The following is a 15,170-nucleotide window of genomic DNA, read 5'->3' as shown; positions in this document are numbered from 1 at the left end:
CACCGTCTTCTTAATGCGTTAGAATTCTGAGAGTACTTCACGGGCTTTCATGGGGATAGCTATCTGTCCACCTGTTTATTAATCTATCTATCTATCTATCTATCTATCTATCTATCTATCTATCTATCTATCTATCTATCTATCTATCTATCTATCTATCTATCTATGTATGTATGTATGTATGTATGTATGTATGTAACCATTTTGACGCCAACCTGGGTAACTGTGTAGTCCGTGGTCGAATGGTTAGAGCATGGGACTACTGTGCTGAGGGAACAGGGTCCGAAACCAACCGTCGGACCATCTTGAGTCACTGAGTATGTGGCAGTGTGTACAGCTGCAGCGGGAAAAGATTAGCACAAGTGACCGATGACCGGAGCAGGGAAATTTCGGTACGCGGCGCTCTTGTTTCCGTGTACACTGGTATCTATAAAGTGCCAGATGATTCATGTTTCAAAGGGGGAGTGCCTGGCACTTTAGTTTTAGGTGTGCTATAGAACAAGAGCGTCGCGTATCGCAATTTATCTGCTCGGGTGATCGGTCACTTGTGCTAATGTTTTTCCGCTGCAGCTGTGCATATGTACCGCTCTTCAATGAAACTCTTGGACGCTGACTTGGAGAACTGGGTATGTGCCAGTAGGTGTGTGCCGCTCTACAATTACCCCCCCCCCCCCAAATAAAAAAAAGAGATCCCCTAAATTTCTCCGTAGCTGGGTGAAATTGAACCCACGTCACACTTGTTCCTCAAGGACAGCAACCCGACGCGTTAGCAGGCTGCAACACGAGTTTTTTTTTTCTTTATTGGGCTGCAAAACGAGTGCTTATTTTTTTCTTCTTTATTGCATTGGTATAACAGTCAACCACGTAGTGCCAAATTCATAATTTTAGAACTGTTTCATGTGCAACAAGCATTCCATACGGAGCACCCAATCGGGTACGCACTCTTTTATTTTTATAGGGAGGCTGCATGGCGAACATCCATGCGTGACGTCCAAATACTATGCAGAGCCATTAACATAGTAATATCATATGGAAAACCATCGTCGTTATCAACCATTAGGTACCTTATTCCCTGTGCATCCAAAGGGAAATCTTCCTTTAAGGTCCTTTGCAGGACGTCCCAGAAGAACACGCCATCCCAGCATTCCAGGAACACGTGTTCAATTGTCTCAGGTTTGCGGCACAAGAAACAGTGGTCACCCCACGGAACGAAGAAACCCTTATCAGAAAGCCATGTCTTAACTGGCAACACGCCTGCATGTAATTTAAAGCAGAAAGTTTTCACCCCAGGACGCACAGGCATGCTTTTTACACGTTTCAGCACTTTCCGCCATCTTCCTCCAGAGAAATGAGTCCGCGGTACAATGGAATTGGGAGAACAATATCACATAAATCATTATACAATATTTTACGAGACACTGCGCTTAAGTATTCGATCGAGAAACGGGCCTCCAGGAAGCGGCACGACTTCAACAACCTCTTTAAGGTAACTCTGTAGTCGACCTTCCATTTTATTGGAAGAGGTGGCAAAGTTGGGCAAAGCTCTGACCAGTCGTACTTGGCAAACTGTGCGCAGGAAAGGATCCTGAACATCTCGAAGGTACATAAAACGATTTACAAACTGTCTCAGAAATAAATGCGATAAACTTAAGCGCCCATCGCGAACACGCCGAAAAAGGTTCGTCCGACTTGTTCGTTCCCATGTCGATCATAAACCGCAGTACAATTAGTGGCTTCAGGCTACTTGCATCTCAATTACGCGTTCTGGCCTATGCAGACGATATAGGTGTTTTTTGTTCAAATCTCGAAAGTATAGCGGAGGTTATTACCATTGTAAAACGTTTTTGTCAGGCAAGCGGTAGTGCAGTCAATTGGAGAAAATGTATTGGTTTTTGGCATGGCGATTTGGACCTCACGCCACAGTTTTTCCTAAATGTGCAGTGGGTAACGACCCCGGTGAAGTATTTAGGCGTACCCTTAGAACATTACACCGACAGTGATCCCTATTGGAGGAGACAGACAGAAGAAGTCCGAGAAAAAGCTGAGAAATGGAAGGGCGGAGATTTATCAATCTTTGCTCGTGCTACGGTTTGCAATTTGTTTTTCATTAGTAAATTGTGTGCCGCTTTTAACACGATAGCGGGCCCCGTGTCGCAGAAAATCTGGCGTCTGCTTCGGCGTCGGCGTTAAGCATCGGCGTTTGGCAGAAATAATCATGCCAAACCACATCATCCCGAACCACCCCGACCACACAGGCCCTCCGCGTGTGCGAAATGCGTTAGTGAACAAAAATTGAATTTCTCAAAGTAAAATCGGTCAGAAGAATCGTAAAGTACGACTTAACCGCAACCAACAGACGTGATAGCGTCGGATTGTAATTTGAATATGCGAGAAAAAAGCCTGATAAGCAGCCTGGGATCTTTGAATGCTATCGCGTTCCACTTTTAAAGGCGAAGCTTAAGCGTCCTCCAATTCTGATGGTGTTTCGCTGTACTTTGGTTGTAGGCAACATTGAAGGGAATGTTGAAAACCAAGCCTTTCTAAATTTTGGACACGCGCGCTCCTCGGAGCAACAGCAAACAATTAATAAAATAATAATAAAAGTCCTAGGGCCTTCACATTTTGATATACCACGGCTTAAATTGCTCCCGTAAAAATGTCTTCCGAGCAATGCATTTGTGTTTAAAAGTGAAGCCAACTTTAAGGGGATCAGTGTAAGCTTGGTCTTTGTAAGCTGGCTTATCCACGTCGTGTGTTGCAGCAAAGCCTACTAATAAAGAAAAATGTGATGCGAACGGAGCCTGTTAACGCTATAGGGTTCCACTGTTAAAGGCGAAGCTTAAGCGTCCTCCAATTTTTCAATGAACGTTTCGCGCAGTTTATAGCATAAATGAACATCTTTCACGCCAACGCTTTACCGAGCAGCGCAATGAATGCACCACTCGCCAACTTGAGCCACTGTGTATGTGCCACTGGCTGTGCGGCAAGGGAGGGGACAATTTTTAGTGTTCGCACACACCGGCTTGATACGCTTCCCGTCTCGAAGACAACGGCGCGGACTTCTCATCAGCGCCACTAGATGGGGCAGCGTGTTTAGAAAGAAGCGCGAGAGAGGAACCCGGCTGCCGCATGGCACGTTTCTCAGCGTTCGCCCGCACCGGCGCGCCATGCATTTCGGAGGCAATGCGCAGGCTTCGCGGCAGCGCCCCTAAATGTCGCCAACTGTTCTTACGGAAGCGCGAAAGAGGCGTCCCGCTGCAGTACACGCTTCATGCGTAACTCTTTTCGACGACGGCAATACGTTCTGTCGCTGTATTGATTCAATGCTCAGCGCATTACCAACGACAATCAACGTGAGATGGGTTCTGTCGAACTTTTTATTGTATATCAATTATCCAAGCCATGTAAAAAGGATAGGAAAAGGGAAACCTAGCGACGAGGCTGACACTATACGACTTGTGAATAAAGTTCAAGAGCGAATGGAAGTTTGTCGGTTAGCTGGAGTTAATTGTTCTTTCTGCTGTACCTCAGGAGTTTTTGTTTTGTTATGTCGGAGACGAAAACCACCAGTGACAGATATACCTTGTGTGAGATAATGGACCGCGGTCTTGCTCACGCGCGTGAAGCTCTTTAGCCGAGAGAAAATTTGCCCACGTTGAAAATTATTAGTGTAAGCTTCTGCAGTTGCTGCAGCGGAACAGTTGCTGCCCGTGTGAAAGATACCATATTTTCTCGCATATAACCGCCCAATTATTGGAAGAAATTGCTTAAATAGTGGGGGTGCGGGTTATCTGCGAAGATTCGCGAAGGGAGGGGTGGGGGTCAGCTTCACGGCAACGCGCGGCCTGGCATGCAGAGTCCGCGTTGTCCACATGCCTATCGACCTCGACGTGTGTTAAGCCAATAAGAGGCCAACACAGGTTATAGCCAGATCCACATCCATAGTCTGGTTAGATGCTTTTCTCACGCTTTTCGCATGAGTCAGGTGTCGTTTCTTGTAAGTCCAGTGTGCACAGTTGGCCAGCCTTGTTTAGGCATCACGAGTGTGTCTCGGCGGCAGTCTTTCACAGTGAAAGAGACACTGAAGATCGTAGCCGCTGCTGAAGAAATCGGCAACAGAGCTGCTGCGAGATAGTTCCGAAGACGATTACGTCTTTGAGAGCGGCGATGAAGCCTCGGAGGGCAGCAGTGAATCAGACGACAGCACTGACAACGTTGCGGCAGTCGTTTTCAAATAAATTTGTTTTGAAAACGAAATGATGACTGCGCGTAGTTGTAACTTCCCAGTCCTCATTTTTTTCGGATACGCGTGCGGGTTATACGCGAGGTTATTTTTTTCTTTTTCGTGGAGTAAAAAGTAAGGGGTGCGGGTTATATCCAGGGGCGGGTTATACGCGCGCAAATACGGTACGTTCTCCAAATTCAGCACAGTAAAAAAAAAAGATAAAAAAAAGAAGAAAAAAAGATCCAGGTGAAATATTTATCGATTATTAAAATAGTTATCGATTGCCAATAAATAGTAAATCAATCATAGCTAATCCGGAAAATTCCGGAAAATGCTGGGGATGACTTGGTAGTGCTTAGCTAAGCACAAATACGTGGCCAATACCTTGCAATAGCCAATCGATAGCCAAGCAATAGCTAATCGATAATCAATCAATAATCAATAAATTTCATGAAATGCTGGGGATGAGTTGGTAGTGCTTAGCCTAGCCCAAATACGTGGCCAATACCTTGCGATAGCCAGTTGATAGCCAGTCAACAGCTAATCGATAATCGACAAATAATCAATATATTCCGGGAAATGCTGGGGTTGACTTCGTGGTGCTCAGCCTAGACCAAAAGCCAGGACTTGCTAGGTGCCCATCAGCTCCACTGTCTCTTTAGCATTGCGCCTCCAGTGCAAGCTACGCTACTTTTCTTTTTTTTTTTTTTTGTCAGGAGAATGTTGACATGGTTACTTGATTCATGATGAACGAAGGTTTGCAGCACAGGAAAAAAAAAGACGAAGACCTTTCGGCGCTTGAGCAGAAAGAACATTAAAAAAAAGCAACATTGTTTGCAAGAAACCTCCCATGGCAAACAAAATAGAGCCATTCGCAATCTATTGGACCCGTTAGCCTTTACGCCAGACCCCACACAAAATAAGAATGAATAAGAACCCCCCCCCCCCCCCCCCCCCCCATTGTCCTCTACCCTGTAACGAGGCCTCAACACACCGCTGTTTTTCTTTTTGTGTTTGTTCCAGAATGGTGGATACGGAGTCTCAGGGCAAAAGCACAACGCTCCAAGGCGGTTCTTTTTTTTTTTCTGCCAGCCTGCAGCGCCACCTATCTTCTTACTATCGGCTATGTGTGGTGCAACCAGTGCCGCCGCTCATTACTACAGTGACCGCCAGAGTGCGCAATTGCTCACTCAAGCGTGATGCTGCTTTGGGCCCTGCGGCATGCGCCAATGTTTGGCCGTTTCACCGGCAGCCTTACCTCGATGACCTTTTTTTTCCCTCATTTTATTGTCTTCTCATAATATTGCCACCGCCAAACCACTTTCGTACTCCCCACTGATGAGGACAGGCACAAAACTTTCTAAACCATCAAAACTTTCTTATTCCGTGATATACTTCATATACTTCATATATATTTTTTACACGGCTGAATACGCCACGTAAAAGAACTGCTTTTATGTAGCACTGTGTTGCATCTCATGCATCGCATCTTTAACGATATATAAACAATACATTGACCGGCATGTATTGACGCATGTGTGTGAGTGAGAGCATGTGTGCATGTTTGTGTGTGCTTTGTGTGTACTATGTGTGCGCGCGTGTGTGTGCGTGCTTGTATGTGTATGAGCCTGCGCATTTCTTGTATATGTTACCCCGGTTTGCTCTTCGGCGTCCTCGCCCTACAGGTGCAATGTAGTACAGGTACAGTCAACAGCAAAAATTTATGGACAACGAGGTAAGAGAAAAGGCCAAGTATCTCCGCAGCCTCGGAACGCGGGCTAGTATTCGAATTTACAGACGCTACTTGTACACGCGAATAACACAGCGTTTTACGATTTTACTGATTACGGTGATAAACTGCGCGAAAATTCAACGTTTTCGCAGCTTCAGCGGTTCGTAAACTTTTGCTATTGAGCGTGCATACGACGCAATTGAGCGGTTAGAGGCCAGCAAACAATTTTCAAGAAATAATTTTCTCACAGCTAAGTATCTTATTTCAGTACCGAAGAGATGAGCAGGTGTACAAGCAAAAGTATCACGCAAAATATAATCTTGCTAAAGCACTTCGTTTCCACTGCGCGAAGTTTAGGAATAGGAACACAATTTGCTTTAATTCAAACTTGAGCTTCTTTGAAATTGCCATCTTGTAATTTCCTGAAAAGTTGGCACGTAGCTCCACTTTACGCAGCAGCCTCAGCAGAAGGGTTGTTTACAAAACAACCGGGACGTGAAAGCATGTAAGCAATCAAATAAGTCAGACTAAGTGAATGCTCCTTGCTTGTTGCAAATATAAGTGCCCGGGCCTCAGGCACCGACATCAATTTGCTGAAACGAGACTGGCACGCATAAGTTACTCTCACGTACGCCGCTCTCTCGTTGAAAACATCACGTCCTCAGCCTGGAAGTCATCAGCTACAAGTGAGTTATCTGTAATTCGTTGCTTATTCAATTAGCTGATTGCAAACACATTAGTGGCCGGCAGAGTGTTGCTCTTCTTCGGGCAACAATTAGCAAACTCTGCTCCGTAGTTAATGCGTCGGTTGCCAACATCAGAGAAATAAAAGCAATAGCTCGTAACAAACCGGCGAAGTATGCTAAGTACAGCGTCAAACTTCGCACTAATACTAAGCCAGTTAGATGGCCCAACGTCCTGGGACCTCTAGTGGAGATTATGTAAGAAACAGTGAAATTCTCTTCTAAGCTCTTACGGAACTCAGTGTGACACCTTTTCAGACGACATCAGCGTAATCTAAGTGTGGCAAATAAAACATGCTTATCGCACAGAGCAGGAAGATTAGAACTAAAGGAAAACTGGAAGCCACCAGATAACGCGGTTTCTTCTTTCTTATTTTCAAATGTTTACGTGACCACCCTCGTCATTAAAAAAAAAGAAAGCTGTGTAGAAGACACAATGATACTTGCGTAACTCGGCACGTTCAAATACAAGCGATGTCTATTTCTCAATTACGCAAGATACACAACATAAGATCCCATAAGATATAAGCATACGGTTCAGCATTTATGGTTTTTACTTCCACCCGAAAATTTCAGTTTTTCTTCCTTTATTGCTTTATTTTTCTGTGAATATATTTTTTCAGGTGAACATTAAATTGGCGGTTCCACTCCGGCGGCCCACACTCGGCATTTTAGGCAATGTTCGCGGTCGCACTGTGCTTTCGACCCGCAATAGGCAGACTCTGACCTATTATTGCATCAGAAAGCTTATTTCCTGCGCTTTCGAATGACAACTAGTAGTATCGCCTGGCAGGAAGCGGTGCCTGACGCAGAGCTTCCCGCATTCTTTTGTTTGCATGTTCTTGTCAATCACTAACTTTATTGACGTCGAATCTTGCTGTATGACCTCATATTCTACTCTTCCGCGCTATATTTGCGTATAACAGAGAAGTAGCCAAGCAAAGGCACAGTGCCATGCGGTGAGCTGATGATGCAGGCATTGCGAGTGAATGCATTTGATATTCGAACTGAAATAGATTGAGAACGCAAAGCGAATGAGAACACTACGCATGGACAGAGGTCCGACGAATAATACAGAAAAGAATAACTAGGCAGGCACGACCACACGCTAGTATCAGCGAACTTCCTTCATCCACTGCAGAAGCCGCAGCGTGAAGACTTCACAGGCCCAGGCCAGGGCTGCCCCGACCACTCTGCGTACTGCACCACCTCCCCCACCCGCCTCTCGTTTTCCTCACAGAGGTAAGGAAAATGGACGCAAATAAGAAAAAAAAAAAGAAGGAGAAAAAGTGCAGATTGCTTAGGAAAGTCAGGGACGCTAACATGATTTTGTCCTGTTTGCCACCCTGCACGAAGAGGAGGAGAGAATGGGCGAGTGAAAGATATAGCAAATAGGAAACCAAGGTGCTTCTCTCGGACAAGGGGCGCGATTCTATAGGCAAAGTCACATTCCATCGTGTTTTGTCACTTACGCCGATCGGAAACAACGTGACTACTTACTGGGTCAATCAGACCAAGAGAGGTGGTCTCGTTTGACAACATGGGGGAATTCGGCATTTTCCCGAATAAAATCCAAGCAGTTGTTCCGTATACGAAGAAACTTGCGATGCTAGCTTTAGTGTCTTGATATACACTAGGGCTGCGCTTTTTTAATGGCGTTTAATGTCCCAAAGCGACCCAGAGGCTGCTATAGACGCCGTAGTAGAGGCTCCGAATCATTTTGGCTACCTGTGACAATTATTGGTAATTTATCTCCAATCCAAAGCGTTTTTACAAACACGGGCATTTTTGCATACCACGCCAATGGGAATGTTGCCGTCGCGGTAAGTAAACACGATCTTCAGCTCCATGCACGAAGAATCGAACGCCATGCTGCGAGTACCAGTCGCTTCCCCGCATTTCTTCTTTGTCATTTTTTTTAAGTTACCTTTTAATTCACTTTTCTAGTTTGTTTGTTTTATCCTAAACTTTCTTTACCACGTGTGCTCGCGATCATTTTTTTTTCCACGTCTTGTATTTGTCTCCCGCGTCCAACATTTTATGGATTGTCGGCACTCCGTAGCTTCAACTTATTTCCGTTCTTCTTGCACACCGAAAAAAGCTGACAGTTTCGCGCAAGTTCGCGTCGTCCTATGGGTACTCACCCACTTTCTCTCTCCAAACTTGGAAGCAAACTTGCTGAACAATTACGCAACCGCGTTTCGGCATCGCACCCAGCTGTTCTTTTCTTTCATTCGATAAGCAACGGCACGTGGCCACTGTTACCACCTTTTTTTTTCTTTTTTCTCCGTGCGGGGATTCGCTATGTAAATCTCATTTACGTTTCGGCACCGAAAATATTCCGCACTGAATCATGTTATAACCCGGACGTTTACGACAGAGGTCTACTTATCGCCGCGTAAACGGCCGAGAAAGCGTAATCAGCAGTCGTAAACTGCAACTGGGTCTGGTGCCTTTTATACACGTGAGCATACCATTAATCGTCAATGATGCATGCACTGAGGGGGAGAGAGATTCGGAAGGAAGGCAAAGATGCCGGCAAAGAAACAGGAAAAGCGAAAGTAGGCAAAAGGAAGCAAAAAGAAACGAAAACAGACAAGATATGTCAGTACAGTGTGAAGAAATATTATATCAGAAACTGGCTCTACGCACAAGTGCTTTGAGTTTCCTTTTGTGCGCAACGACTGCAAAAGAAGTTGTCAATTGTTTGACTTTTGTATCAAAGTAGGTGAGCGCAGATGGTACACACATGATGTAGTTTCAACACTTCTCCACGCGCTTCGAAGTGGCCAAACCAATAGAGTATGAAGATCCAAACGTGTGCTATAAATTCTTGTATAAAAAGGTTAGCGAGGAGTCGGCCGCATACCTTTCCATAAAGCGCATCCCTATTAATGATAAAGTCCGGCGGGACACCGGCCCCAAGATAACGGCAAGCCGAAGTCAGAAATGACGTGATGAGCAAGCTGAATGTGAATGAAAGATAGATTTGTCGCAATTTCACCCGAAATGCGAAGCATCAATTGCGATAGCAAATTAGTAGAGAGATATACGGAGTAAATATAGTATTTCTATCAGCTGTATAAACTTGGACATGCAGCAGCACCAGCAACGCGCAGAACTGTTATCGACGCCGTCGGCGTTTTGCCCGCATTCGCACCGAACGCGCGCGGCGTAGGTGACTGTTGCCGGTGCCTCTGGGGGCGGCTCGGAAGTTTTCGATGAGATCAGGATGGGACACTCGTCGAGCAGTGTCGTAAATCTTACCCATCTTCTCTCATCGCAACGTTTTAGATGCGAAGCATCTTATAGTCGGGGCTATGTCACTCCCTCCGTCCCTCCATCCCTCCATCCATCCATCCGCCGTTTGGCGTCCACACCCCTACTGCGCATCCTCCTCCTCTCCACTCCTTGTCTCATTTCCTCTCCTCTCGGCATTCCTGCTCTCCTCTCCGACGCTCCTCTCCTCGCCGGATTGCGCAACGAATGGCAACACCTGCGGCTCCGCGCGCGATAATGCGAAGCAGCTTCGGTTAGAGGCGCGATGGTAGGCGCCCCAGAGGCACCGGCAACAGTCACCAACGCCGCACGCGTTCGTTGCGAACGCGAGCAAAACGCCGACGGCGTCAAAACAGTTATGCGCGTTGCTGGTGCTGCTGCATGTCCAAGTTTATACAGCTGATAAAACTACCTTGAGTCGACCCCGTTGGCTGCTTCGCATACTACTCAGGGTTCCCCTACGGGAAGATGGTGTAATTTTATTGCGATAGCAATTATATGGACACTCAAAAGCAGATTTCTGCCGTCGGCGTCGCCGTCGTCGTCGCCGTCGCCGTGAGGTTCCGTATGACGTCAGTGGAGGTGAAATCGTCGCCGCGCGCCGAACGCTGTATGTGCGAGCGAAAGGACGCGAGGGGCGCGCGCTTTCACGGGGAGTGAACGCACGGCGGAGAACAAACGCGCGTTCTGGGCCGTGCTCCCTGAAGGGCTGCAGAAGTAGGCGTCTCTTTCCTCCTTTACAATCACCATATTTTATATAAATACGCATTTGGTGCCGCAGCTAAACCCCTCCTTCCCCCTCCCCCCCTCCCCCCACGGCCTCTCGCGTGTCGGAAGAAGTCGCGTTTGCTCAACATATATGGTGATTGTAAAGGAGGAAAGAGACGCCTACTTCTGCAGCCCTTAAGGGAGCACGGCGCAAAACGCGCGTTTGTTCTCCGACCGTGCGTTCACTCCCCGTGAAAGCGCGCGCCCCTCGTGCCCTTTCACTCGCAGATACAGCGTCGGCGCGCGGCGACGATTTCATCGCCATTTACGTCATACGGAACCTCACGGCGACGGCGACGCGACGGCAGAAGTCTGCTTTGAGAGTCCATATAATTGCTATAGCAATAATACGGGATTAAACATTGGCCACCTGAACCAAAAAAAGATTGTCACGCACCCGAAAGAATAAGACATTTGGTGCCGCAGCTAAACGTCGCTTCCCCTCCCTCCCTCTATCCCGTCCCCCCACAGCCTTTCGCGAGCAAAAGTAGCATTTGCTCTCTATATATGGAAAGGAGGAAAGAGACGCTTAATTCTGCAACCCTTCAGGGAGCACAGCGCAGAACGCGCGTTTGCTCTCCGACGTGCGTTCGCTCCCCGTGAAAGCGCGCGTCCCTCGCGCCCTTTCACTCGCACATACAGCGTCTGGAGCGCGGCGACGATTTCATCACCGTTGACGTCATACAGAACCTCACGGTGACGGCGACGACGACGCCGACGGAAGAAATCCGCTTTGGAGTGTCCATATAATTGCTATCTCAATAAAATGAGCGCAACTGTGGCGAAATACACTGGGGCGCAAAACGAACGAACAGGACAGAAGCAGGGTCTGGGACAGACACGTGGTCTTCTTGTACTCGTTTAGGTTGCTACGCAGTTCGTTTCAACATCGGCACCAAATAGCGCTGGCCATGTACTTTACTCGGCACCTGTTCTGGCTTCAGCGAATTTGCATCCCGAGACACCATTCAATTTCGCACAACAATGGAGAGCGGTGGACGATTTACAGTTCCTTGCCTGGGAAGAAAAAAAATGCGATCGGCACGTGGAGGAAGCGGTGACGAAACATACGCAATTAGCCTTCCATGTTTGTCTGCGACAACTTCGGAATCGATTTAGCTAGTTCTGAATTCTACTTTCGTAGCATATTGGTGTGGCACGGAAACACTTTTGAAAGCCTTTCTGCTAAGCGTTCTTTTTTTTTCCCTCTGGTCTCTTTTTTTTATTCAATAGTTTTGTAGGAGTACTTCATCCAATTTAGAGCTCCAATCGTCTGCCCTAAGCACGTGGGCCGATCCCGAAGGCAATGCAGTTTCACAAAGCGTCTCAACGCGCTAGCTGCCCAGAGGGAAGAAAAAACAAGCATGTGACGCACGCGCCAGATGTTCCAAAGAATGAATTCGGCACGCGAGAAGGATGCGTGTGACCGTGGCCTAATGGCTAGAGGATTGGGCTGCTGTGATGAAGACAGAAATTCAATCGCTGCATCGGTGACGCATTTATTTTATACCATTATCGGAGGACTTCACCCACTTTGAAGATAACTAACGGAAAACGCGAGGTGTTCTACGCGAACGCGTCACAGTGTGCAAGAAATCGCAAGTTTGTAAGCGATACGAGGTATAAAAACGTCAAGTTGATAAATGAGGGTGTGCAAGGTAGTCCGTGACGTGCGCGCAGCTGTCGACACGTCACGATATAGGTGTGCTATCGCATATTTATTTGTTTAGAGAGCTAACGGTGTTTTTATACACGACCGTTTTCTTTCTTTATTGACACAATTATGTAATTAAATGTTGTCAGCAGATAATCATACCAGCTGCTCTTGCCATAGAGGAAATATGTTACAGATGTCCACAAAGAATTCGTTGAGGTAGTACATCAAAGAAAAATTTGAAACGCCCCTGAACATGTACAGTCTAAACACGGCAACTTATAACAAAAGTGCGCATGTTCACAAGCGTGTATACATATAGAAGTAACATTTCAGGGTATATTCCGTTTAATTTCCGTACTAATTATGGCTTTCAGATGCTTCGATGTACTCTTCCATGAGCTCTAAATTATTGCAGTAGGAAAGGTATAGATGTGTCTCATTTAAGTGTCACAGAATTAGCGGCTCTTTTTGTTGCATAAACTATATAGCAATTTAATTAAGTGCAGTAGACTTAGCGGCTCTTGTTTAAACTAGGTAATGTATTATCTAAGTGCAGAAGATTGGAGCAGTTTTCTTTGTTGTATAAGCTATGTATAAGCTATGTTTTCAGTTTTCTTTTATGGCTTGATCTTTACTTAAAACAATATGTCACTTTAAAGAAAGAGTGCTGTGATATTGTGCTGTCTTTCAGCTGCAGTCATTGTTCACAAAGGGGGCAGGAGGATCCCTCAAGCCACCTTTTGAACTGTTTTTCCCTATGCCTCCTATGTCACACTGTACTGTGACGAAGCAAATAAAGCAATCAATCAGTCAATCAATCAGACTATAGAAGTATGCACTTCTCTGAGATGGCGGAAGTTAAACGTTACTGTTAATGTTGAGTATTGTCTTCAGAGCATCGCAAGGTAAATAAACACGGCATACGATATACTTTTATTGGACGTAAACAAAATGGCATAAACACACAGCAAATAATAAAAAACGCTCCCTATTACACGTGCTCCCACCGGAGAAACGGCTTCCGCTGCAACAAGCCAGTTCTTTAAAGTCTCTATCCCCCCTCTATACTTAGGTCACAGTACTCGTGCTTCAATACAAGCAAGGCTCGTACGTTATTATCATCATTATTATTATAATCATCATCATATTTATGTCTACTGCAGGGCGAAGGCCTCATGCCAGCGATCTCCAATTGCCCCTGTCTTGCGCCAGCTCACCCGATCTTTATACTTGCAAGTTTTTCTCATTTCTCACATCGCCTAATTGTCCACCGTCCTCGGCTGCGCTGTCCCTTTCTTAGAATCCATTCTGCAGCTCTTATAGGCCACTTGTTAACTGCCCTACACATTACATGTCCCGCCCAACTACATTTATTCCTCTTAAGGGCAACTAGAATACCTGGCACCCCCGTTTACTGTCTAACCCGCACAACTGTCTTCCTGTCCCTTAACATTACGCCTAACATGTTTCGCTACATCGCACGTTGTGCTGCATTTAACTTCTTCTCAAGCTGCTTTGTTAACATCCAGGTTTCTGCCCCTTTTGTTAGTAGAGGTAGAATGCAATGATTTTACACTCATTTTCTTTTCTTTCTTTTATGGACAGCGCCAATCTGCCAGTCATGACTTGATAATGCTGGCCGTATGCACTCCAATACCATTTGTATTCTTCTGCAAATTTTATTCTCATAATCAGAGTCCCCTGTGACTAATTGGCATAGATAACGTACTCTGTTCACAGACTCTAGGGGCTGACTTCCAAATTCTGGTTCTCTTGCCAGGCTGTTAGACACACGTTAGTTTTCTGCATATTAATCTTCAGACCTAATCTTACACTTTGTCGACTAAGGTCCTCAATAAGTTGTTGCAAGTCATCTACATCATTGCTGAACAGGGCAATGCCATAAGCAAACGGAAAGCCACTAAGATATTCGACGCCGATTCTCACTCCTAATCCTACTCAGTCTCACACACAGAAATGTCATACATAGTTGCTATCCACCACCGCTCTCACAGGTCATGTCACGCTGAAATGTCCTGGTCCTCGTCAGACCACTGAAGCTAATGAGCATTTAGCTTGTTGATACCATGGAAGAAAGTCTACATAATAACCTAGAGTGCTGATGGCTTGCCTCTTTCACGTTCGCTTAATTTCCCCCCATCATTGCCTGTGACTCACTCAACACCTTGTTGCAATCACACCTGTTACCTGATTTTACCCGTTGGGAAGCAACTCTGCTCTGCCGCCAACACCCGGATGGTGCATCTACGAATGCTTACTAATCCTTGACTGAAATGGCCGACAGCACTGATTGCAACACCTGCGGTCACGAAAACAACAGGATAAATACTATGTTACTGCAATTCTTTTGAAGATTAACGACTTGCCCTTCGCCCAACCCTTACAACCCTTAGCCAGCTAGACGGAAGGCCTTTCACTGAGAGCAAAAGCTTGGGACGTCGGCCTCGCGCATCTCAACAGCAGATAGCCACAAGACAGCTGCTGCAAAGTGACCATCTGATGAGGTAGCGAAGAACATTCCGGTTCACCTGCGTCTCCAGCGCACCTGATGTCTTCCATCTCTCTCTTTGTATTTCTCTCCCCTTTCTCCTCGCCCAGTGCAAGGTAGTCAGACAAGCTCAGTCCCAGTTAATTCCAAATCTCTCCGAGTTCTCTCTCTCTCTCTCTCTCTCTCCAATTTTTTTCTCTCTCTCCTCCTTTCAATTGTTGCGGAATGCTTAAGGTGTTGACCTCAAAAGTGAAAAA

The 15,170-nt window shown here is 46.1% G+C and overlaps 1 protein-coding gene across 1 annotated transcript in view; it reads right to left on the bottom strand.

The window, feature by feature from the left end:
• LOC119449689 (cyclic nucleotide-gated cation channel alpha-3) overlaps positions 1-15,170 on the bottom strand; it is a 262,884-nt gene that overhangs the window by 179,324 nt on the left and 68,390 nt on the right. The gene's annotated exons all lie outside the window — the stretch shown is intronic.

Source organism: Dermacentor silvarum, chromosome 4, assembly GCF_013339745.2.
Source record: "Dermacentor silvarum isolate Dsil-2018 chromosome 4, BIME_Dsil_1.4, whole genome shotgun sequence".
In the NCBI taxonomy this organism is placed as follows: Eukaryota; Metazoa; Arthropoda; class Arachnida; order Ixodida; family Ixodidae; genus Dermacentor; species Dermacentor silvarum.
The sequence above is the reverse complement of the archived record's forward strand: the minus strand, read 5'-3'. Positions and strand labels throughout refer to the sequence as shown.